Source organism: Oryctolagus cuniculus, chromosome 6, assembly GCF_051225735.1.
Source record: "Oryctolagus cuniculus isolate XC-2025 breed Fujian yellow rabbit chromosome 6, ASM5122573v1, whole genome shotgun sequence".
NCBI lineage: Eukaryota > Metazoa > Chordata > Mammalia > Lagomorpha > Leporidae > Oryctolagus > Oryctolagus cuniculus.
In genome coordinates this window covers 24,621,882-24,647,147 of record NC_142872.1, presented here as the reverse complement: position 1 = coordinate 24,647,147, position 25,266 = coordinate 24,621,882, and the positions used below count along the sequence as shown (strand labels likewise).

General features: G+C 54.0%; 1 long non-coding RNA gene and 1 pseudogene across 9 annotated transcripts in view; one reads left to right on the top strand and one right to left on the bottom strand.

The window, feature by feature from the left end:
* LOC103347871 (uncharacterized) overlaps positions 1-25,266 on the bottom strand; it is a 190,317-nt gene that overhangs the window by 94,569 nt on the left and 70,482 nt on the right. Inside the window, exon 3 of one of the 8 annotated variants that reach the window (XR_016236127.1) lies at positions 15,507-16,520. The exons of the other annotated variants lie outside the window; for them this stretch is intronic. This is a non-coding gene — a long non-coding RNA (uncharacterized LOC103347871). Of the gene's footprint in view, positions 1-15,506; positions 16,521-25,266 lie in introns of those variants that run through there. 8 annotated transcript variants of the gene reach the window in all.
* On the top strand, positions 16,572-17,047 carry LOC149126057 (large ribosomal subunit protein eL28 pseudogene; annotated as a pseudogene). Its single transcript, XR_016236118.1, has one exon. The product of XR_016236118.1 is annotated as a large ribosomal subunit protein eL28 pseudogene (transcript).

Genomic DNA, 25,266 nt, shown 5'->3' with positions numbered 1-25,266 from the left:
CTAGTGCTCCCCTGAGGCACAAAGAAGAGAGCCACCCACAGGCCTGCAGGAGACAAAGCAATGCCCATGAGACCAGCATGGGAACAGGCCCACCGCCGCCCCCAGCTGGACCTGGTCAGCATGTCCCAAACACGAGAATCACCCAAGCTAGCGCCGCAAGGTGTTGGAACTCCAGACACGCACTCCCGCCCCAAGGCCCAGGCCAACCTCTCAACCTCTCCGGCCCGGATGCTCGCATCCGCCTCTCCGAGTGACGTGCGCACGTCCTCTGCACTCACGGCAAAGGGCTTGGCCTGACTCCAAATTGGATAGATGGGGCCTGCCGGCCACCTGGAGAGCTCAGCCGAGGACGGCATCGTCAGGGCTCCCCTCTCGTGTCTGCCTTAACTGTGGAAGAGGAGAGTGACGGAAGCCGGCCCCGCTGTCTGCCAGCCAGAACCGACCCATCTTCCTTCACAGGTTAGCAAAGTGAGGCCCGGGGAAGCAAGGGAACGCAGGGGAAAGGGTCCACACTGAAGCCGAAGCAAATCATTTAGAAACCGCAGCAGGGCAAGCCGGCCCCCAACTGGTGGGTCTCGAGCCTCAGGGTCCCCTGGATTGGAACAATCCTGGACTTTCTGACAAAGGAATCCACCCTCTCAGAGTGGGCCCAGACCCTTGAGGCATCCGGCAGTGGGGCTGAGGTCAGACGAGGGAAAAGATGCCCCAAGTCACACCAACTAGGACCAAAGCTCAGGTTGGCCTTTCCACCAGAACACCTGCCCATCAAACTGGCTCCGCCACCTGCCAGCGCAGGTGGGTGGGAGCTGCCAGAGGGCCTTCCACAGCGGCAGAGGGGGACGGGAGAGATGTCGGGAGCAGGAGTGAATGAGCTGCCCAGCACGGCGGGGCGGTGGGAGGGAGCAGAGCCGGGGAGAGTTTATTTGTGGGATGCTCCGAGTAGCCCCGGCATCACGAGTGAGACTTGGAAGCAGAGGCAGCTGATGACGAGACCCCATTACCACCAGGGTCCCCTGAGCCCACGCCCACAGGAACTTTCGGCTAGCTAATGCCACTCATTTCTCTACCAGGTGGTGGAACAAAGCTCTGCTAGTAGCTACAATAAACTGAAGTCACAGAAGGGACAGATCAGCCCGTGATTGTCTGCTGCTAATTATTTGCTTTACCATAGGATTGTTTTCTCTTCACCCCAGGCTTCGCATAAGCAGCAAAAGTCCTTCCCACCCTTGAACATAATCCCTGTGCACAAAGGCTGTGAGTGTTCCCGGCCATTCAGAAGCACAGAGCCACGCGTTTAGTGGGGACTTGATGCTGTCTTAATGAGCAGCTCAAGGCTGGGTCAATTCCAGGCGGGCTGGGTGGGGACAGACAGGCACCGCGGACCACAGAGGGCAGGGCCTCCAAGATGCCCCCAACAAGGGAAGACAGGAGAGCTGCAGGCATCGGTGAAGCTCAAAGGCAGGGATCCGCCATGCAGGTGCAGCGGAGCACGCTCTGCAGACGGGCACTGTGCCACGCACCGGGTGGCACGGGGAAGCAGGCCCGACACCATGTCCGCTCTCCTAGAGGGGACATCATGACAGGTCCATCAAACGGCTGTGTCCTGAAGCCCTCACTGTTGACCACCCAGGGACCCTCCCCACCCCCCGCAAGGAGAGCCACTCTGTTCTAGAACAGCTTCTGATACAGGCATCTGGCCTGGCCTGGGGATCTGAAGTAGCCGCTGAGCTGAGCTAAGAGACAGATACCCAGGCAAAGAGAAGGAGGGCAGAACGTGGTTCGGGGAGGAGCTGGTGTGTGCCAAAGCCCTCGGATGGGTGGGACCTAGAGGAATGGAGCAACTGAGGGAAGAAGCCAAAGCGCTGAGGGACAGACGGCAAGGAGCAGCCCAGGACAGACCCGGGCTCGGGGGTTGCGTTAAAGAGTTGATCATGCCAAGAACACAGGCAGCACCGGAGGGTCTTAGGCAGGAAAGCACCGTGACGTCTTGCGAATTCAAGACCTGGCTGCTGGTGCCGGGTGGCAAAGAGTGAGTGAGGGCGGCCGGAGAGGATGCGGCAAGAGCGGGGTGGGAACAGTGAAGACGGATCACACAGGAGCGGGAGAGGGAGAGTCGAGGGTGTGAGACGGACGTCAGGACAGCGTGGACCTGGGTGCGAGAGCAGGGCCTGTTGGGGACGCCATCCGGCATCAGTCGTGTAAATGGAGGGACAGAGGTCAGCCCGACACAGAGGACGCGGCAGGAGGGAAGGGTCAGGACAGAGCTGAGTCTCACGTCCCATGGAGACAGCCACACAGACACACAGAGGCCAGCTGGACCCACAAGTCCTATGGAGGCACACAGCGGCAGGTGGCCCTGTGCCCCTCCAAAGGCTGTCGGGGACAAGTCCCAGGGGCCGTGTGCTCACGTCTCACGCCACCCCCCTCCCCACCTCCTTAAGAGCCCTCTTGCAGGAGACCCAGGGAGCCGCCGGACTCCTTCCTGCGGGAGCAAATCCCCAGGCCTTCTCCCCAAGAACACAGCTTGGCCTTGGCAGTGGGGGTGGCGTGGGACTGCAGCTGCGCCTGGAAAGCCTCAGGGAGCAGGAGTCCCAGTTCCTTTCCCAAAGGATTCTGAAATGAGCATGAACACCTGTTTCGTGAGTGTGCCCAGAACGCAGTCCTGCCAAGAGGGTGGGGGTGCCCCTAAGGGGCCTCAAGGTTCCTCAGGCCCAAGTGATGATGCCTGCACCCACAGCATCCTGCAGGCGGACATGGTGGGCAGGCCTGCCCACGTGCCTGCATCCGATCCTCACAACCGTGACCCTTGGTGAGACGAGAGAACGCCCCTGGAGCCACACGGGCAGAGACGCTCTGTTGGGGTTTGAAGCCCCGACCGATTCTACACCGCCTTCCCCCTCCCCTCTCTGCCTTCCCTGCACCCCCACTCTTGTACTCGGTTCTACTGCAGTACAGCCTGGTAGGCAAGTGCTCTTAGAAATCTGAGTGACAAGGAACGCGGGCAGCACAAAGCACACACAAGTGACAGGCACACATCTGTATGACAGCTGCCGCCAATGTATCACACACCCTTACCCCAAGAGGGGAAAGGAACTGCTCGTGACCCGAAGGAAAAGAAAAACCTGCAAGAAACTCCGTAGGAAACCAACCTTGGCAGAAATGGACAAGGAACAAAGCCCATGCATGCTCCAAAGGTATTGGATGCATCTGCCCAAGTGCCTTCCAGAAACTGCCACTCTACCTGCCCAGTGGGACAGGAGCACTCGTACCACCCCATCCTCACGGGATTTTCTACGGGTTTGTAAGAATTCCCGTATGTTCTCATCTATCACGTAGTGCAGATGTCTCTGTCTCCCTCTCTTTATAACCCTTAATAATAATTAAGTTCACAAACAGGCTGAAATCTGCCATAGAAAGCAAAACCTAGAAGTCGCCTGCCAAGACAGCTCTCTGCGGGATTTAAACCCCGCCCTCTGTGGCTGATGATGCCACCGCGCCTAAGGACAGCAGAGAGCCTCCTGAAGGGGCTCGCCCAGGCTGCTGGCCGGGAGCCTGCCCGGAGGGATGCTTCCAGGGCCCTCGAGCCAGCAGGCACTGCAGGAGCTGCGATGGGGGGAGAGGGGGCACGCGTAGGGCGTTACTAAGCAAGCCAGGCACACATCAACTTGGCTGCATCCTCCAGGGGTCATAGCCCTGGAAAGCAGCTCTGCACACACTCCAACCTCATCCTGGCCCTGCTCCCCACCCACACACGTGCTCAGCACACATCTCCTGAACAGCCAGCGATCGAAACAAGCCCAGGTGACTCAGAGGGGTTCACAGGACATACAGGGCAGGGCAAGGAGCCTGAGACCCCGCTGTCCTTCCAGCCGCAAGGGAAGAGCCAGGAGCCAACGCCGGCCTTCCAAGCACAGGACTCTCTCCACAGTGCTACCTCCCTCCCTCTGGGTCACCCATGGGACTGCAAGGGGATGAGACCCTCGAAGACAGGAATGGGCACTTGGACGAGGCTCCCAATCTTTCCAGCAGCAGCAGCTCTTGCCTGGGACCCCAGCACGGTCAGGCTCTGGGAGTGATGGTTCTGGTGCCCCAGACTGCGACCTGCTCCAGCTGGGGCTGAAGCCTCCACAGGGCTTCTCTGCAAACCATGGCCCATGCTCTCCGGGCAAGGCCCCCGGAGCCCGCTCCCACTCTGCAGCTGTCTCTCTCTCCCCTTCCCCGCACTGCCCAGCTAGGCAAACAAAGGCATGTTTGGGGGAAGAAGGGTGCTCATATTTAATAACCCTCAACTCCGGCCACATGTGGCTATTGTTAGGGAGATTTAAACAGCAATTACCGTGGTGCCTCCTTCCTCCGCAGCCGCGATCTAGGCCCTTAATCCAGCTAAGACCTGGAGAGTGGAGGGCTGAGCTCACGGAGATGAAGGTGCCAGCTGAAGCAGGGGCTGCATCGGTTGGGGGGCGTTGGAACACACACAGGAGCTCACCCCGGGTTTACTCCCTGTATAGGAGAAGTGGGAGGGTACAAAGAAGGGGGCTCCTGGCCGATGTCACCATGGTAACCTGGCTTCCCAAGCACTCACAGGGAAAGGATGGAACCGAGAATCAGAAAGGCGGCCAGCAGGACCCCGTGGGAGGCCAAGGCTCAGGCTGCAGCCGGGTCAGGGGCTCCTCCTTGCAGGGTACCTGGTGTCCAAGCTCCCCAGCCACACCAGAGCGAGAAGTTTCCACAGCAGAACACGCTGCGAGAGGCAGAGCTGGGTTTGTGTGAAGAGGCCAAACAATACCTCTCAGGCCTGCCACAGACACTGTCCCCCCCCACCTAAGCCAGGAGTGCCCCTCCCCTGTGTGCCTGTCCCAGCCCCTCCTGTCCTTTAGGTCCAGCAAGAAGGTCCCACAACTCCTCTGGAGCCCACCCTCCTCCCCGGAAGCAGCATCTTCAGGGTCCTGGTGCAGACCCCCGTCTGAGCAGAGAGAACTGAGAGACTGAGGCCAGGGCCGCTCTGCTGGCCTAGACTGGTGCCATCAGACCAACCCTAGGGGAAAAATGGAGTCCTTGCTTGTTGGTGCTGTTTTCTTAACCGGCACACATTCATTGTACCTGTGTGTTTATGGGGTGCATGCAATGTGCTATTTCAACAAAGGTATACAATGTATGATGAGGGTATCTGGTATACCTGGTGCCTGAACATTTATCATAGCTTGGTGCTACAAAATTCAAAACCCTCTCTACTAGCAAAAAAAAAAAAAAAAAAAAAGAAAGAAAGAAAGAAAAAGAAAGAAAAGAAAAAGAAAGAAAAAGCTTTCTCATTTTCCCATTGCCCAGTGTCAGGGGGGGACGAGCTCCCCACCAGGAGCCCCTGTGCTGCGGGTCCTGCAGGACTGACCAGTGGCCCAGCCTGGAGGCCGAGGACCATGGAGTGGCCTGGCACCCCTCCCCAGCGACCCAGCTTCTCAGCTCAGATTTCCTCAGCCAAGTTTTCTAAGTATTATTTTGTTCTACTTTATCACAAAACAATAATGAAAACCATTTGGTGTCAACTCGGATCCTGGAGAAAAGCCCATTTTTGGTCTAAAGAAGCAAAGGGTCCACAGCCAGTCCGGCAGCCAGGCCCTGCCCCCTGAAACTCACGTACACCTTCACACAGAGTGGGAGAGGAGCTGTTCTGGGCAGCACGGAGCGGGACCAGGACCCCAGCCTCACCACTGAGTGCCTGTAGGCCCTGATCAAGTCATGCCCCTCTCTGCCCCTTCATTTCCTCAACAACACATGACAATGGCAAGGACACCACATCCATGCGGTTGCCATGATCAATGAACGAATGAGCTCAGAGCAGTGTGGGTGCACAGTAGGCTAAGCCATCACCCACACTGCCAACATCCCAGGACTGCTCTGCTTCCAAGCCAGCTCCTTGCTAAGGCACCTGGGAAAGCAGCAGACGATGGCCCAAGTCCCTGGGCCCCCTGCCACCCACATTGGAGACCCATATGGAGTTCCAGACACATGGCTCAGCCTGGTCCTGTCCTGCCTGTTGTGGCCATTTGGGGAATAAACCAGAAAATGGAAGATCTTCGTGTCTCCTTTGCTCTGCCTTTAAAAATAAATAAATCATCTTTCAAAAAGTAAATAAATGAGTTCACACGGTGATTTCCAAAGTGTGTCCCTGACCAGCCACACACTCTCACCTTGCACCTGCTGAAGAGAAGCTTCTAGGGGCGGGCTCGGTGATCTGTGCTTCCCAGGCCAGCACCTGCCGTGCCAGCCATGTAGCTACCCCGATAGGAATCCCTATTCCACCCTTCTCTCTCCCCGCCAGGACTGCAGGTTCAGGAAGCTTAGTCACTTCTCCGGACACAAGCAGCCAGAGCCCAGGCAGCACAGCACTGGAGCCCATGGCCTTGCCACACCCTCTGCTGCCTTCACTCCATCAACATGGGTGCTGATGCTGTTGTCAGCAGGGCTGATGGGCAGCCACCGTGGGCGAAGCTACAACACTCCACGTCAGCGTGCAAGCAAAGCCCAAGACCGTGAGTAGACATCACCCCTCCAGGAATCGAAGAGTACAGGGCCACTAGGGCCAAACAGCGACTCCACTGCTTTGGGAGAAAAGACACAGGACCCACGCGCCAAGCACTCCCCCGGACACAGCTGCTGGGCCCCTGCCGGAACACGTGGACACCAACAGCTGATGACTGAGCTCAGCAGGAAAAGGCATTGGTTTTTTAGGTATTTGCCAAATACAAACCAAACATACAACGGTTACCTAGATGGGGAACTCCAGGTCTCAGCTCCTCCATCAGCAGGCAGGAAAGCAACAAGCACCCCAGTGTTCCGTAGCCGTTCTCGGCCCTCCCTGCAGGTTGGCCAAGGCGTCTGTGCTTTCTCTGTGTCTTCAGGAAAACTCACCCCCTTCCTACAGACAGGGTCTTCTTGTTTCACCATGCACAGTGGGCACATGCTGTGTGCCTACTGTGTGCAGAGCACTGGCTACCTCTGCTGCAAGAACCCATACACTGGGCAGGTGTTTAATCTAGCAGCTGAGACACCAGCTGGGATGCGTGCCTTCCAAGGTGGACTGCCTGAGCTTGAACCGCTGCTACGCCACGCCCCAGGAGAATGCAATGGGGGCTCAAGCCGTCGGGTTCCTGCCAACCACGTAGGGGACCTGGGTGGCGTTCCCAGCTTCAATCTGCCAGTCTCAGCTGATGCCGAAGTCTGGGGAGAGAACCATTAGATGGAAGCTGTCTCCCTCTCCCTCTCTGTACTCAACACCCTGCATTTGTGTGAATGTGTCTGCCACTTGAATTAAAAAAAAAAAAAAAAAAAAAAAAGACACACAACAACCACCCCAAGGGAAGCTGAAGCTGCAGGCTGGGAGGTGCACCTTGAGCTGGTGGCGAGGAGAGCGTGCAGGACTCCGGGAAACCGCTTGGCAGAGCGTAGAGACTGCCACCAGGCCATACCACGCCACACTAAGGCAAAGACCACCGTGGGCTCCTGAGACAGGCCAAACTAGATTCGGCCTCAGCTCCGAAGTCGCGTCCTGGGAGAAGCCACTCTCTCTGCACCAGGTCCCTCCTCTTAACCTCCACCCCCTGTCCTTTCTTTAACGGCACTCTTCACCATCTGTCACTGCCCCTCCTCTCTGTGTTTCGTCCAGTCGTGCTCCCCTCTGCAGAGAAATGCCGGCCCAGTAAGGCAGGGACCGCATCTGTCCTGCTCACGGTGTGCCCCAAGGAGGGCTCAACCACTGCCTCCTGTGTTCCTCAGGCTGCACTCCAGATACAAACTAACAATCTGCAGACTGGGCGGGGCGGGGCGGGGCAGGGAGCGATGAAAGAGCGGATGAGCTGCCTCAGAGGCTGACAATCAGGATCATCACCAACCACATGAATCGGGGGCAGGGGCCCCAGCTGGGAGGCAGGATGGGGTACAAGCCAGGCCAGCCCCTGCTCCCTCACAGAGACCAGCCAGGGACCAACAGAGAATGGCACTGCAGCGCTTGCCACAAGACTGCTGCCAACTTCCACCTGCCTAGCGCCAGCTGCCCCTGGAGCTGGAGCCTCTTGGCCAGTGTAGTCCTTGACCACCATGTCCAGCTCCATTTGGAGGACATAGGTAGCTCTCAGCTCTTCAAAGGCCAGAGCGAGGCTCGCTGTGGAGTCCAAATCAGCCTGCCAGGGGCTCATGATTCCAGCCTTACTCATCTTTGAGAGCATCCGCAGAGGGCCAGTGCCACCTTTCTGGCCTGCCAGGGTCCACCAGGCTTGCAAACAGCCCCTGTGGGTGCTGTGCCAGCAACCAGCATTTGCTAAGCTCCTACTGTGTACGTGCTCTGCCCCAGTCACTCCAGGGAGGGAGGACAGAACAGCAAACTCAGTCATGGTTTGCCAGGGAATAAGGCACCACGGATAGGAAACGGTACAGCCAGAACCCAGCCAAGAAACCAAGGTCAGAGAAGTGGCAGAGGAGGCCCCGCTGAGCCAAGGGCACAGAGCCTGTTGGCCCAGATCCAGCCGATGGGAGATGGGAGATGGGAGATGCGTTTGAGCAGTACCTCTGTCTATCTAACTACGCGCCCACTGCCGCATGGCCTAAACCCTCCAGGCTGGATTTCCTCCTGTGCAGAATGGAGATGGTGATGGCACAAAAGTGTCGTCACAGGAACTGGGTGACACGGTGTGCTCGGAGCACCTTGCACGGTGCCCCATGGGGAGAGGTGCTGCCCCTCTGACCTCAATCAGAACACAACCAAGAGTGGCTGCTGCTGTTCACCACGGCTAGAAAAGCCCACTTCCAGAGCCACTCAGGCTCCCAGAACAAAGGAGTTTGAGGGCAAAGACAGGCCCTCATGCAGGTGCAGGCGGTCCCTGGTCTGGGACGGCCCTGTGACTCTGGGCAGGGCTCGGGCTGGGCACAGGGTGGCACTCCCACCGTCACCGCTGCAGGGAGGAGCCGGAATAGGAGCACACCCTGAGGGGGCACTGTCACCACCAAAGCCCTTCCTGTCCTGGCCAGACGAGAGGTCAGTGTCGAGAGGGCCATCCTGCAGCCATGTGGACTCTCATGATACCTTTTCTCACCCCTCGTCTCAGGGAATCCTCGCAACAAACCTGCGGGGCAGCTGCAGCAGCCATGAGGATCACCCTCTGTTTGCCAATGAGAAAGAGATTCAGTGATCAGCACTGTGGCATAGCAGGTAAAGCCATCACCTGCAGCGCTGGCATCCCATATGGTTTCAATTCAAGTCCTGGCTGCTCCACTTCCAATCCAGCTCTCCGCTGTGGCCTGGGAAAGCAGTGGAAGATGTCCCAAGACCTTGGGCCCCTGCACCCGTGTGGGAGACCCAGAAGCAGCTCCTGGCTCCTGGCTTTGGGTGGGAGCAGCTCCTGCCATTGCGGCCATTTGGTGAGTGAACCAGTGGGTAGAAGTCTTCTCTCTCTCTCTCTCTCCCCCTGCCTCTCTGTAACTCTGCCTTTCAAATAAATAAATCTTCAAAAACGTGAGATTCAGAGAAGCTCAGCAACTCACCCAAGCTCACAATGTAAGGCAAGACAAAGCCAAAGACGAACCTCAGACCCAAGCTCTCCAACACCCGATCCGGCCTCATCACCTCCTGCACCGACTCGCCTCCCACAGCTCCCAGCTGCCCCAAATCTGGGCTTTCTGGGCATGTATGTGAGTACTTCAACAAGGTCATGTGAAAACAGAATTAGATGATAACTTTGAGTAAAAAATCATTTGCAATCCACACAGTGTTTTCTCATAATATACGTTTTCCATGAATTTCTTGCAACAGCTTTTTTTTTTTTTTTTTTTTTTTTTTTGACAGGCAGAGTGGACAGTGAGAGAGAGAGACAGAGAGAAAGGTCTTCCTTTTGCCGTTGGTTCACCCTCCAATGGCCGCCGCGGGTGGCATGCTGCGGCCGGCGCACCGCGCTGATCCGATGGCAGGAGCCAGGTACTTCTCCTGGTCTCCCATGGGGTGCAGGGCCCAAGTACTTGGGCCATCCTCCACTGCACTCCCTGGCCACAGCAGAGAGCTGGCCTGGAAGAGGGGCAACCGGGACAGAATCCGGCTCCCCAACCGGGACTAGAACCCCATGTGCCGGCGCCGCAAGGCAGAGGATTAGCCTAGTGAGCCGCGGCGCCGGCCGCAACAGCCTCTTATTACAACACAAAAATCTTTCAGCTATGCACGAGACGCCAGGGGAACACCGTATTGCAAATGGCGACGCCTCAATGCTCCCCAAATGGCAAGGGTGTTCCCCGAGTGAAGACAGCAGTCTGTGGTAACATAAGTTCTTGTCAAGGGGCACCAATAGGTCTACACTGAGAAGTACCATCAGCCACGAGCAGAGAGCAAGGCTGATCATGATTTGCCAGCACAGTGACCCCATGAGGGCTTCAATAAGCAGTGAGAACAACACCAGACTCTCTGCACTCACAAGTGCACACATCAATGCACAGAAAAACACACAGCAAAACGCTCGCCCTGGAGGATGCTCTGCCCTTCTGCACCTGCTCCATGCCCTGGGTGGTCAGCCTGTGACAGGGGGCATGCCAGCAGACCAAGAGGATAGGTAAGCACACACTAGAGCCCTGAGCTCCTCCCTGTGGATGTCTGGATGCCAACCACCTCCCTCAGCCAAAGGACACAGGTGCCTGCTGCACCCTGCAAGTCTGCAGCACAGCTTCCCGCTGGAGCAAGCCCTGGGTGGCTGCCCTGTGCTTTCTGGGTTGCCTGGCCCACCAGGATCCATGCTGTCCCTGCAGGTAAACCTCCCCCAACCACCCTCCTCAGAGCATGCCATGTGTTTCCTCCCGCTGACAGCAGCGGTTCCATGGGGTGGCAGCGAGGGATGAGGGGCGGGCCCTCACGCCTGAAGCCTACAGACAGAAGGTGAGTACAGCCCTTGCAGAAACGCTGGCTCCTGTGTCTCCTCCTTACCGTGGGAATTTCAGGCATGAATGGAGGCAGCAGAGCCAGGCGAGGCCCAGGCCTCCGTCACTCAGCTTCAGCGCCACCGACTTACAGCCGATTTGGCTTGGCTCACAGTCTCATCTGCTCCCCACCTCTGCAATATTTTAAAGCAAATCCAAAACATCCTGTATCCGCACCTTACAAGACACTGCATTCCTACACTGCCTGGGCAACTCAGATTTAATCAAGAACTAAGGGTACTCTCCAAGGGAGGACCTCTGGGGGCGAAGAGAACCTACCACTTAGCTTACATCCAGCTGATGGCTTCTTCTGTCTCCTGTGCTCTGAGGGAGCCAGGTGCCTGGGCTGGCCCTCCAGCAGGCCAGAGGCCAACCGCACATGGCATTGCTGCCCACCTGTCCTGAAGGCGGGCACTCTCATTGATACAAAGCCTGGTATCCAGGCATCAGCTGTTGGCTTTCTCTCAGCCTGTGTTCTTTGTTTTTTTGTATTTAAATTTTTCTCAAAGCATGACTCTGTGTTTGAGAGCCATTCCACAATGTTCCATAGAGCTGTAGACTGCTCCCTTTCATTCCAGTACAGGATGCCAGCGTGTGGATCCATGCCACCATCCACTCATCCATTCTACCCCAGATGGGAATCTGTGTTAAGAGTGGTGTTGATATGGACATGGTAGCATGCATCTTCTGAGGCTCCTGTGTGTGCGTTTTGCCTGTGTTTGCATCTAGAAGGAAACATCTGCAGGGTAAGAAGATGTGTGTTGAGTCCAGACAGACGCTGACAAATGGTTACCCAATGCATTCAAGATGTGGGGCATTCCACATCCCCTGTAGCACTTGGGTTTTGCCGGGAGGGACTGGTTTCCCAGTCTATGCTTGTGGCCATGCAGAGTATCTTACTGCACTTCCATTTTGCATCCCCCTGATGACCCAAGAAGTGGAACACTTTTTCACATGTTTTGGCCATTTGCATATCCTTCCATGGAGTATCTTTGCAAGTCTTTGGTAAATTTTCTAGTGGGTTCTCTACTTTTTCTTATCAAGCTATACAGCTATGATTCTGAAAATGAGCTGTCAGATGGGGTTTCTGCAGGGGTCCTCTTTCCTGCAGCTTGCTGTTTCTTACACCTGCTGGTGTCCTTCGGTGAAGAATTGCATGAGAGCTTAACATGGTCCAATTTATAAACTCATTCTCTTGGAAGGCTAACAGCTGTTGTGTCTTAGTCAAGAACTCGTTGCCTACAGCATTCTCAGTTTTAAGAAACACTTATTGGAAATTCAGTAACAAAAGCCCTAGGAAACAACTCCTGGAGACAGCGAAAGCAGCAGTGTACTGTCCCTCATTAGAAAGGCCGTCTCCTGATGCTGCGGCTCCCTGGTCAGCAGCACCCATGCAAGAGCCATGGCTGTTCTCACCTGGAGAGGTCAGAGGAGGCAGCAGCTTGGACAGAAACCACCTATAAGCAGGAAAAATCTAAGCGCTTAGGGTACTTTTAGGCATATAAACAATTACTGACACTTCATATGCCAGTGGCCAGCAAAGAAGAGGAGAGGAGCCTTTAAATCATGCTGCAGAAAGCCAGCGTGGAAATGGCTCCTGCAGGAGGCACACTTCCTCCCCTGGGGTCCCCTGTCTCCTATTCTGCAAGGAGAGATCTCTGAAAGCTCCCGCCAGGGGGCATTTCTCCCACTGAAACAATAAACGAAAGCATGACTGACACATTTGCAAGTCTTATCAGCACCAAATGTCCAAACCTCTCTTCCTATCTTAAAAAAATTAATAATAAAGGAAGATTAATAAGGGGAAAAGCAGACAAACAAAAAGTCCACATGTGAGCCATGACTACGGCATCACCAGCAATGAGATGATGCCATGAGGTTCAAGCTGCCTGTACTGACCGGAGCACCCACCAAGTTCCAGCAAAGTGCCTGCTCCCGTGGGTCTGTGGCAGGCAGGAGCAGGAAAGGGACGTCTTAAGAAACTACAAGGAGCCAGAGCCGCGGCTCACTAGGCTAATCCTCCGCCTTGCGGCGCGGGCACACGGGGTTCTAGTCCCAGTCAGGGCGCCGGATTCTGTCCCAGTTGCCCCTCTTCCAGGCCAGCTCTCTGCTGTGGCCAGGGAGTGCAGTGGAGGATGGCCCAAATGCTTGGGCCCTGCACCCCACGGGAGACCAGGAGAAGCACCTGGCTCCTGGCTTCAGATCAGCGCGGTGCACCGGCCGCGGCGGCCATTGGAGGGTGAACCAACGGCAAAGGAAGACCTTTCTCTCTGTCTCTCTCTCTCACTGTTCACTCTGCCTGTCCAAAAAAAAAAAAAAAAAAAAAAAAAAAAAAAAAAAAAAGAAAGAAAGAAAGAAAGAAACTACAAGGAAGGAAAAGAGTGGAGTGGGGAATGTGGATGAGCACACAATCACCCAGGAAGGAAGAGTCCAACACAGGATGCACCATAAGCAACAGAAACCAGACACCCAGCTGCCCACAGGACCAGCTGCAAGGAAGCTACCTGAAGGTGAGCAGGGTCGGTGGTGGCAAGATCAGAACAGTACTTCTTTTCGGAGTAGAAGAAACAGAGAAAACGTGTCCCTCCCCAAGAAATTAGCACTAAAGAAGCAATTAGGGAAACAAGACACCAACCCTCACCTCCCTGGGTACAGGGTTTTGTGAGCTGCACTTCACAACACTGCCAGAAGAGGGCACTCTGGAAATAGCACTGTCAACAAATTGCTTAGGAATGGGGGAAACCAGCTCCAGCCTCAGCTACTGCAAGAAGCAAAGATAAACCTGAGTCCCACGTTTCAGCTCAAGGAACCCTCACCCCTCCCACCGTAAAATGCAACCTAAGATTCCACACTGATCTAAATGTAAAATAAGCATTGGGAGATTTAATAAAAACGTGAATCATAAGCAAAAACTAAAAATAGAATTTTCAAAAATCATGAAGAAACACATCAGAGCGGAACAATTTCAGAAAATAAATTGCAAAAATATCAAAACTATAACATGCCAAGCTGATTAAAATATGAAGAAGCAAGCACTGGAAAATTATAAAACACTAGAATCCAAATTAAAAACTAAGAATGAAAAAGAACATTTAAAAATCAAGAAATGCAGAGTTGATTGATTTCAGGAAATAAATTGGAAAAAAAAGCTCAAAACTATCTGACATGAAAAATCAATCACAAGGCATCCAAGAGAGAACAGATTCAAATGAAAACTCAACGAGACATTAAGAAAAATAAAACAAAATTAAGAAAGCCAAACAGATCAGAGAGTAGTTGATAAAGAAGGCAAAGAAGGTCCACACTATGTATAATTGGAGTCCATGAAGACCAAAGCCATGGAGCAAACACTGAGAAATACAACAATGGAACAAATACTGCAAAATACAAGGTAAAATAAGATAAATCCTAAATCAACACCAAAAAGCCCTATTATTGTGTGCCTTGAAAAATTGATCTGGAATAATCAAATCAGAGATGCACCCTAGTAAAACTACTACACTTTAATGAACACAAAGTTCCAGGGACCTCCAGGCAAAAAGATCAAATTGTTCTTCAGGTAAGAAATTTAAGCTGACACAAGACTTCTCAGAACAGTACACAGGTGGCCAAGAGGGGAGCAGCATTTCCAAGGCACTCATGCAAGGAGATTATAAGCCAACAATTTAATATCCAGCCCTCACCCAATGAAGCTGCATCCAACCAAGAGATCCCCAGGGGAGCTGCAGCAGAAGCAATGATGGTGATCGTCAAATACATTTAACTAAAGAGTTAGGATCAAATAAGGATGGGTCTCAGGATCCTAACACACAGCGCTAAGCCAGTATCTCAGTACCTTCCTTAATGGGAAACCATAAAGACATTCTCACTAAGGGAAAGAACAAGGTATAGATACCCAGTGTTCCATCACTAAGACTGCACAGGAAGTATTATCTAATGTAACCAGACAAACAGGAGCAAGAGGCTTGAGAATCAGAAAAGAATGGAAGTCTACTCTATAGGAGGGGATGTGGTGGTCTACCTAGAAAACTTAAAGAATGGTGACATTCAGAACCTGTAAAAAGCTTCTGGGGCCAGCATTTTGGTGTGGCAGGTAAAGCTGCCACCTGCAGACCCTGGCATCCCTTCCAGGTGCCAGTTCCTATCCCAGCTGCTCCACTTCCAATCCAGCTCCCTGCTAATGGCGTGGGAAAAGCAGTGGAAGATCTTGGGCCCCTGCCACCATGTGGGAGACTCTGTGAAGCTTCTGGATCCTGGCTTTGGCTTGGCCCAGTCCTGGTCATTGCGGCGGCCACTTGGGGGGTGAATCAGCAGATGGAAGATCTCTCTCTCTCAAAAAATTAATAATCTTTTTAAAAAATCTATCTCAAAACCATGTCACATCCTTAAAAGTTGTTGAAAACTTCAAAGAGTTTTTGTGGTTTATAGCTATTGATAACTTTGATAATTACTAAACATTAAAGCAGAAGATTATACATGTTTAATCCATTCAAAAGTAACAATAAACCTGTTACTATAAATGGTATATTTTTTAAAAAACCATAAAGAAAAATGCTCGGTAAGAATAACGACGCATTTCACACTTGTGTACATTTCCTCGTTGTTGGACCTCATGGATTTCCAGATCTGCTGCTGTGCTCAGTCTGTTGTACCATCACACACTACGTAGTCTCTGGAAAACTCCACCGTACCCTCAAGAGAGAAGCAAAGTTAAACAGGCAAACTGTCTGATAACCAGTGAAAAATGGTTTTAGTATTGTGAGCCCCCTAAAACAACCTTAGAAACCCCCAAGGAACCCCAGATCACGTACTGGAAGCCACTGAACCATGTCAAACAATAATTCAGCAACATAGGAGGATATAAAATTAGCTCAAGACGGTGACAGCTCTCACAAGCATAGAAAGTAACTACAAGACACCAGCGAAGAGAAACCTTCCTTCCAACTGTCACGGAAAAATACAAAATCATTAGGAATAAATTGAACAAGAAATACTGAAAACCTGAGCACAGAAAACTGTAACATACTCCTAAAAAACACAGAGCAGACGAGTAAACGGAAGACACAGGGTCACCACGTCTCAGCACTCAGTTCATCAACAAGCTTAACTTGATCCCATCGGTAATTCTGGACTTGAGAAGTAGTTGGTAAGCTTCATATGGAAGTGTTAACTTCCAAGTGTATTTGGGAAAATATTAAAAAAGGAAAGCTGGAACAAGGCAACTGGTGCACCAGGTATTTTTAAAGTTAACAAAGCCTCGGCCAGTGCCGCGGCTCAACAGGCTAATCCTCTGCCTGCGGTGCTGGCACACCGGGTTCTAGTCCTGGTTGGGGCGCCGGATTCTGTCAGGTTGTTCCGCTTCCTGTCCAGCTCTCTGTTGTGGCCCAGGAGTGCAGTGGAGGATGGCCCAAGTGCTTGGGCCCTACCCGGATTGGAGACCAAGCACCTAGCTCCTGGCTTCGGATCAGTGCGGTGCGCCGGCAGCAGCGCTCTGGCCGCAGTGGCCACTGCAGGGGGTGAACCAACGGCAAAGGAAGACCTTTCTCTCTGTCTCTCTCTCTCACTGTCCACTCTGCCTGTCAAAAAAAAAAAAAAAAAAAGCCTCTATAAATTATGAGTAAGAGCCCTCTTTCCGTCTCCGGCAGCCTCCGCGTGAGGAGCCGCCGCCATGTCCGCGCACCTGCAGTGGATGGTCGTGCGCAACTGTTCCAGCTTCCTGATCAAGAGGAACAAGCAGATGTACAGCACAGAGCCCAACAACCTGAAGGCCCACAACTCGTTCCGCTACAACAGGCTTATCCACCGCAAGACCGTGGGCGTGGAGCCGGCTGCCGACGGCAAGGGCGTTGTGGTGGTCATGAAGCGCAGATCCGGCCAGCAGAAGCCGGCCACCTCGTACGTGCGCACCACCATCAACAAGAACGCCCGGGCCACGCTCAGCAGCATCCGGCACATGATTCACAAGAACAAGTACCGCCCCGATCTGCGCATGGCCGCCATCCGCAGAGCCAGCGCCATCCTGCGCAGCCAGAAGCCCATGATGGTGAAGAGGAAGCGCACCCACCCCACCAAGAGCTCCTGAGCCCCTGCCCACAATAAACAGTCAGACCTGAAAAAAAAAAAAAATTATGAGTAAGAGTGTGGTAGTAACTCACAGAGAGACAGACAGGGCAGGCATTTGGCCTGGCAGTGAAGGTGCTGCCTGGGACCCCCATTCCCACCCCCACCCCACAGTGCCCAGGCTCAAGTCTGAGCTCCACTCTTTTTCCATTTTTTTTTTGTTTGTTTTAAACATTTTATTTGAGAGGTAGAGTTACAGACAGTGAGAGGGAGAGACAGAGGGAAAGGTCTTCCATCCACTGGTTCACTGCCCAAATGGCCACGATGGCCAGAGCTGAACCAATCAGAAGGCAGGAGCCAGGAGCTTCTTCCGGGTCTCCCTCACGGGTGCAGGAGCCCAAGGACTTGGGCCATCTTCTACTGCTTTTCCAGGCCATAGCAGAGAGCTGGATTGGAAGAGGAGCAGCCAGGACTCGAACCGGCACCCATATAGGATGCTGGCACCACAAGCAGAGGATGAACCTCCTGCGCCACAGCGCCGGCCCCTGAGCTCAGCTTCCTGCTACTGTGCACCCTGGGAGGCAGCAGGTAATGGCTCAGTACTTGGCTCTCTGTCATGCACATGGGGACCCAGGGTGAGTCCCCAGCTCTCAGTGTGGGCCTGACCCAGCCCTAGCCACACATCTGGGGAGTGAACCAGCAGATGAGAGTGCGCACTCTCTCTCATGCTCTCTTTCTCAATCTCTCTCGCTCGCTCACTCTCTGCCTTGGCCTCTCAAATAAACAAAACAGTTTTAAAGAATAGACCAGTGGAATAGAATTTTAAGTCAGGAAATAAACCCAACTATCTATAGAAATCTAATATATTTTTAAAAAAGGTGGTATCTCAAGTCAATTGAGTTAAAATGATCTTAAAATAAATGGTGCAGGTATGTTGGACAGACACAGAAAAGCATACATAAAAATAAACGCCAAAAGAACTAGATGTCTAAGTGCAGAAAAATAAACCATACTAGTACTAAAAAAAAAGAAAAAGTAAAATTTCTGTAACTTCGTCTAGCAATTCTAATTATGAAACAAAATTCAAATGAAATCAATGAAAAATTGTAACTGGCTACATTTTTTAAATTTTTGAATATTAAAAACACCACAAGCAGGGCCGGTGTCGTGGCTCACTTGGTTAATCCTCCGCCTGTGGTGCCAGAATTCCATATGGGCGCCGGGTTCTAGTCCCGGTTGCTCCTCTTCCAGTCCAGCTCACTGCTGTGGCCCAGGAGTGCAGTGGAGGATGGCCCAAGTGCTTGGACCCCTGCACCTGTGTGGGAGACCAGGAGGAGGCACCTGGCTCCTGGCTTCGGATCGGCATAGCTCTAGCCATGGTGGCCATTTCAGGGGTGAACCAACAGAAGGAAGACCTTTCTGTCTCTCTCACTGTCTAACTCTATCTGTCAAATAAATTAAAAAAAAAAAAAACTACCACAAGCAAAATCAAATGACAAACATCAAACTGGGAGAAAATACTTGCAATATCACTCAAATATCACAGATAAGGAGATAATACACTCAAAAAGGAGTGTAAAATCATACGGAAATGAGACCAAAAACAGACAACTCACCAAAAAGACACTGAAATGCCTCTGAAACCTATGAAAAACATGTTCAGCTTTGCACATAATAAAAGAAATGCAAATTAAATCCTCTCTTAGTTACCATTTCTTGCCCATCAGATTGGCACAAAGTCAAAATCTTGACAATCAGCCCACAAAGTCAGGAGCAAACAGGTATTTTCAGCCATCACTGGTGGGAGTGTATTTTTCCAACCCCATGAAGAGGAACTGACAGTATAAGAAAAATCTCAAGTTCACTTGATCCTGCAATCCTGCATCTCAGGGGTTACCCTGAAGATATACCTCCAACAAGAATGGACATGCATACAAGTTGTTCACTGCATCACAACACTGGAATCTACCTAAGACTCCCCATGCTTTCAAATACAGGCAACCAGCTTGGGCAGGGAGAGCTATGTTACATACAACACAATAGCACACTACTACACAAAGAATGACAAAGAACTCCAAGAGCTGGCTGAAGTGATTTCTAGCATATACTATTAAGCAGAAAAAGCAAGGCGCAAAAACTTTACAGAGGCCACGACCTTTTGTGTAAGAAAGCGGAAACAGGAAAATGCATGTTTACTTATTTTTCCAAAACAGAAACACAAGAAGGAAAAACTAGGAAAAAATAAAATTGGTTACCTCTGGGGAGAGGGGGAGGAGAGAGAATTAAGTCAGACACCGTTCCAAGTGGACTTGCTGTATGGCTCTGACTTTTGGAATCTTGTTCACATTCTACAGGATCAAAGATAAATCAACAAGGATGAGGGGAACCAAGCAGTAAAATTGAAAGCCAACAGGCAAACGAACCCAACTGTATTTCAGATGAATGGAATCACGAAAACACATCCGACAAACCCCAGCTGAGAACCATGCCAAAGAGAAAAGCGAAGAACGAATTCAAGTAATTTTTGAGCCAAGCCCACTGGGTGCAGGTTGAGCATCCCTTATCTAAAACCTCAAAATCTCTAACGCTCCAAATCCAAACCATCTTGAGCACTGAGATGAGGCCCTGAGTGGGAAACTCCACACCGTGAACCCTTGGCCCACGTCCACAGTTGTTTTAGATGTTGTGTAAATCTACTCTCGGGCTACGTCCATAAGGCAAATATGAAATATGAATGAACACTGTGTGCAGACTTTTTTTTTTTTTTTTTTTTGACAGGCAGAGTGGACAGGGAGAGAGAGAGACAGAAAGGTCTTCCTTTTTGCCCTTGGTTCACCCTCCAATGGCCAGCGCACCGCGCTGATCCGAAGCCAGGAGCCAGGTGCTTCTCCTGGTCTCCCACGCGGGTGCAGGGCCCAAGCACTTGGGCCATCATCCACTGCACTCCCAGGCCACAGCAGAGAGCTGGCCTGCAAGAGGGGCAACCAGGACAGAATCTGGTGCCCCAACCGGGACTAGAACCTGGTGTGCTGGCGCCGCAAGGCAAAGGATTAGCCTAGTGAGCCGCGGCACCGGCCAGACTTGGGTCTTGTGCCCAGAGCACCTCAACGTCTCTATGCAAATACTCCAAAACCTGAAAGATGTTCAGTCCCAGGCATGTCGGATGAGGGAGAGTGAACCTGTGTACACCCTCACTGTACAGGGCAAAGTACTACAAGCCCACGGCAAAGTCTGTTAGCCTAGTTCGTGTACTGGCACAGCACAGGGGCTTCTATGTCGTACACAACGGAGGACTGAGATTCAGGAAATGAAGGACAGTGTTGGGAGCCAAGACTAGGTGTGGGGAGAGCGTGCATGTGTGCAACAGCTTCAATGCATACAGATCCGCACTCCCCAAACACGTATATGTAACTTCAAACACATGTGTGCATAAATCCAACACAAAGCTAGGACGGCTGTGTGTGTGCATCCATCCCAGATTTAAAAGGGCCTTGAAGGAATGACGTTCCAGCACCACTGAGCACACCTGGCCTGAGATCTTGGTTTCTAAGGACCATTTTCCACTAACAGGAACTGGGGTTCCTTAGCAAATTGGCTGGCTTCAGGGCAGGGCAAGTACAAGACGAGCCTGGAACCACTGGTTAGTGCTACAAAAGAATACTCAAAGCCATGATGGCAGCACAGCCAAAGGAGACAGGAGCCAAGCCCGCAGAGGACCTCGCGGCTCTACAGGGGCCAACTGGCACAGAATCCAAATCATGACAGTGATGCATAGCAAGTGGGAGGGCCTACACCGCTGAGTCAGCAGCAGGAGAGGAGGGGCAAGAGGGGAAGGGGAAGGAGTCTCCTCCCTCAGAATGCAAACCCTAAGGGGGAGCCAGTCCCGGGGTGGTGTTTGAGGAGGGGCAGAGTCAGTGTCTCCCCAGGGACCACTCGTCAATTCCAAGAGAGAACACAGTGTACCGGGTGGGAGTCACGTGGCCCCTGGGCAGGAAACCCCAGCGAGCAGTACCGCCAAGGGCACAGGGCAGCACGTGTCCCCACTCCAGCCTGGGACGCCCCGTCGGAAGCTGAGCACGAGACACATCACACAAATCGCAGCTGAAGAACACTCTGTCCTGCCCCGTCCTTCCCCAAAACGTCCAGGTGAAAGGTTATTTAAGGAGACCTGACCACACCCAACCCCAAACGCAGGGTGTGATCAAGCATCTCACACTGCAGACGGAGTGAGGAAGGCAGGCTCAGATCAGCCACTGACATGGCAAAACGTCTCTCAATGCCGAGGGGTCTTGTGCCCTCGCCGTGTTCTCGCCCGGCCTCCGGCCCTGCCGCCCTGCCCCTCACCGGTGAGCAAGCAGGTGTTCTGAGGAGGGCAGCCATCCAGGGCCTCAGAATGATCAAGTTTAATCTGCCCGAGGAGTATGGATGGTTTAAGTGCTTCCAGACTTTACAGAGATGCACTTGGCAACTGCACACACACAGGCTCCCCTGGAGAAGGCCTAGAATCAATGGGTGGGCTCTGCTTTGCCCCTCAGCCACCATGGACTCGGCCCAGAGGGCAAAAACCCAAAACTCTCTGCAGGGGGAACACAGTGACCCGTGTTGATCTGGCAGCAACCCCAGGCCTTAGCCAGGCCCTGGGATCACTGCCCCCACGCCCACCCCTGGCCAGCCCATAGGAGCTGTCAGCAGCCCCTCAGTGACTCACCCAGGACAGAGGCGGGTGAGGGAGGGAGGGTGGGCAAATGGGAAGCGAGCGATCATTCACATTTAGACGCATTTTTCTTCCTGGAGATTTATTCTGGATTATTGTACCTGACACCATTCATATACCAAGAACGGCTCTGGTGCAGAAAACAAAAGGAAAACACAAGACTGCTTTTACTGTGTGTTCTCAGAGATTTATTTAGCTGGATCGCATCTGGCATCCGTACGCCCACGGCTCGGTCAGGAGGCACTGGCAGAAGGCAGGACAGGCAGGCAAGGAGCGTACATTTTCCATGTCTTCCAGCTGTTGTGCTGGTTCCAGAATGTTCCCTCCCACAGCAAGATGGTCACCAAATGACCCAAGGAGAATGAGCAGAGGTTCAGGGGATAGGACACAGGCGGGGACACAGAAACTCAGGTAGATGGCCTGACCCCTGTGATGACAGCTTCACCGTGTCCTTCAGTCCTCCCCAAAACATCTGTGGCGATCCTCAATCTCGAATCCCATCTGAAGTCAAGATGCAACTTTGGATAAATAAGAACTGGGGCTTTGCGAGCGGAGCCCTGCTCACGGCAGGCAGAGCAGCACTCGGCTGCCAGCGCTGCCGTCACAGGGCAGAAAAGCAGGGCCGAGTTATCTCTGCAGTGGGTGACCCAGAGCGAGGCCCCGCGCAGGGATTAAGTGGCTAACAGCAGTGACACTCCATGGCCAGAGAAAACACCCCCTAAGAGATTGTTTGACAGGCAGTGACCCCACTGACAGTCGTCAAGCCCATTTTGCCTCCTCCTCCCTCGACAGATAAACACTGCAGTGAATTTCCTAACTCATAATTACAGAGGATCCCAGCGTTTTACAAAGACCAGGCTTATCAGCCCCGAACCCAAAGCGCCCCCAGAGCCTCAGCACCTCTCAGCTCTGGGGACCAGGACAGCATCAACGTCTCCCTGAACAGCCCCGTCTCCCCAACGAGCGTCTTCCCACTTAAAAGACTTTTCCACACACCACGTCTTGTCTCCCCTGGCCTCTGGAATATGTTAGCCGAGGACAGGAAGAGTTCAAACAGCTGAACTTGAGACGGCTAGGGAGGAAGACCGAGAGCGACTCGGGACTCATTCTCCCTCCAGATAGGGCAACTTGCTACCCGAGATCCATCCCAAGGTTGCTGGGCACAGCAGCGGGAGACCGCGACTGCCAACCACTTCTTTGCCACAAGTCTGCAGACCGTCTCTCAATTCCAGATGCAGTAAACCAGGGAGACGGTTCACATGCAGTTCAGTCATCTGTCCCCTCCCCTGAGGCCTTCCCAAGAGGCAGTGAGCAGTGACCAGCTGCGGGCTCTGGACCAACTGACCGATTTGCGGCTCAAGGCGAGGCGCGAGCCCAGGCTCCCCGAGTCACTGTCTCGGCTGAACAGCTCTGAGCTCCTTCAGTCCCGCAAGCCGAGACGGCTCCTTCCCTGACAGCTCGCCCCACTGCTCCCCAGGGCAGCTGGACGGCCTGAGAATTCCCCTGCAGAGCCCCTGAGTAGGGCCCACGGGGGCCAGCAGGCTGGTGGCCACAGCAGGCACAAAGGCAGGAGCCAGCTGTGCCAGGTGTGTTTGAAGTCCGTCCTACCTGTGGGCCCCCGGTGCCGTGTGATGGACAGTATTGTGCGAAGGCGCATTCAGCCACTAATGTATTTCTGTCACAGGGGCTGCAAAGCAAAGAGAGGTGGCCGAGGGAGGCAGCCTTTGTGCTCTGGGTAAATATGCAGCCGCCGGGGCAGGCAGACGGGGGCGGTGGGGGGGTTCCTTCGTCTCCTATTCACGTTTCTAGGGCTGGGAGGGGCGAGTTTACCGAGTTTCCTACCATTCCTTCCACTTCATAAAAATGAGGGTCCCAGTTGGGTGGGGTTCCTCTCCCACCTCAGCTGGCCAACCTAGGACTCGCCATGAGCCCCCAGCAGTTCCCGAAAGCACAGGCCCTGTGCTGCCGACCATGGGGCACCTCTCCAAAGGCAGCTGGCACCCAGGAGGCAGCCCGCCAAAGCAGTTTTTCTAGGCTAAATTATGAGGTGAGCTGCAAAAACAAGACTCCCTGAGCCCCAGTCCAGGGCGCACACGAGCCCCTAGACTAAGAAAATAACTCCTCAGGGCTGTGGTCCCGACGGCCCTTTGGCCAAACACCAACGTCCCTCTCTACGATCTTGGAGACTGGGAGGGAAGAACATGTCAGCTCCCCGCCAAGACCAGCCTGGAAGAACAGGCAGCCTCGCCTTGTGGAGCCAACACCGCTCCACGGGCGCGGCAAGGGTGTCGGGGTGTGACGGGCCGGCCTCCCCAAAGGCCAGGAGGAAGTGGCCTGGCACCCAAGGGGACTGTGAGATGCAGCATACGGAGGCCTGGACCACGGTGGTTAGTGCTCGAGCAGGCGTCGGCGGGTGGGGCTGCCAGTGACGTGGCTTTGTGTATAAAACGACCATGGAATGAAGAAACACTGGTCTCCAGCCCGCCAACAGCAGCTGGGACCTCAGCCGCCCTCCGACCGGGCCTGGGACCGGCAACCCGAGCGCTGCCTCTACTTAGTGTGACTGCCCGGCGTGGGACCCTGTCAGAGCCAGGCCCAAGCCCACTGGGGACCTAGAAGGACGTCCCGTTTTCTCCCCAGTCTGAAACGTGGCTGCTGTGTCACATTGGGCCACAGAGCCCCAAAGGCCACTGAGAGCCCCTATGTGCTACAGATGGCCTCTCAGAACCATTGGCCTGCAGGCACCCAAGCCAGCCTGTGGGGGAACCTGGACACCCAACTGCACAGGACACGGTGGCCCTGGACATCACCCAGTGAAGGCAGGCCCCTTCCTTCCGTGCGCCCCTCACTCCCTCGTTCCTGAGCAGGGGATCCAGCCCCTACACCTCCCTCCCACCCAGACCCTGAGAACAATGGAGAGGGTGCAGGTGTCCAGCGGCCAGAAAACCCACGCCAGACAGGCCCCTGAGTCACCGAATCACAGGGTCCACAGGCCCTCCCTGGGCGGGCGCCACTGCTCACCAGCACCCGGGACGCCCCGGAATCTGCTGTCAGAGACACCCTCCTCCCTCCCTCCGCGGGCCGCACCATCACCTTCCTGCGCAGGTGGGCTGGGGACTGCCCAGGGGCTACCGGAACGGGCTACAGGCCCTTGCCGAGGGCACTCAGTGCCGTCGCCGCGAAGTCGCTCGCGGGCCGCGTCAGCACCGCCGGCGGCCGACAGGTGGCAGGAGAGCTTCGGGGAGCGCTCACCTGAGCGCCAGGGCCGGGTCCCGCGGCAGCCCGCATAGGCCGAGGTCGCTCTCTTGCCGCCGCACAAAGCCGGAACCGCAGCGCGAGAGCAGAGTGCCAGCCCGCCTCGCCCTCGCTGTGCCGCGGCGCCGCAGGCCGCCGGCCCCCATCCAGGCCTCCCCCCCACGGGCCGGGGCCCATGCGCCCTGGGCGCGCGGCACCCGGGAAGTCCCTGCAAGGGGCAAGCCCGCGCGGCGCGGCGCTGGTGGAGGGGCCGGGCCCGGTGCCCCCGACCCTGCTTGGCTGCCTGCCCTGCT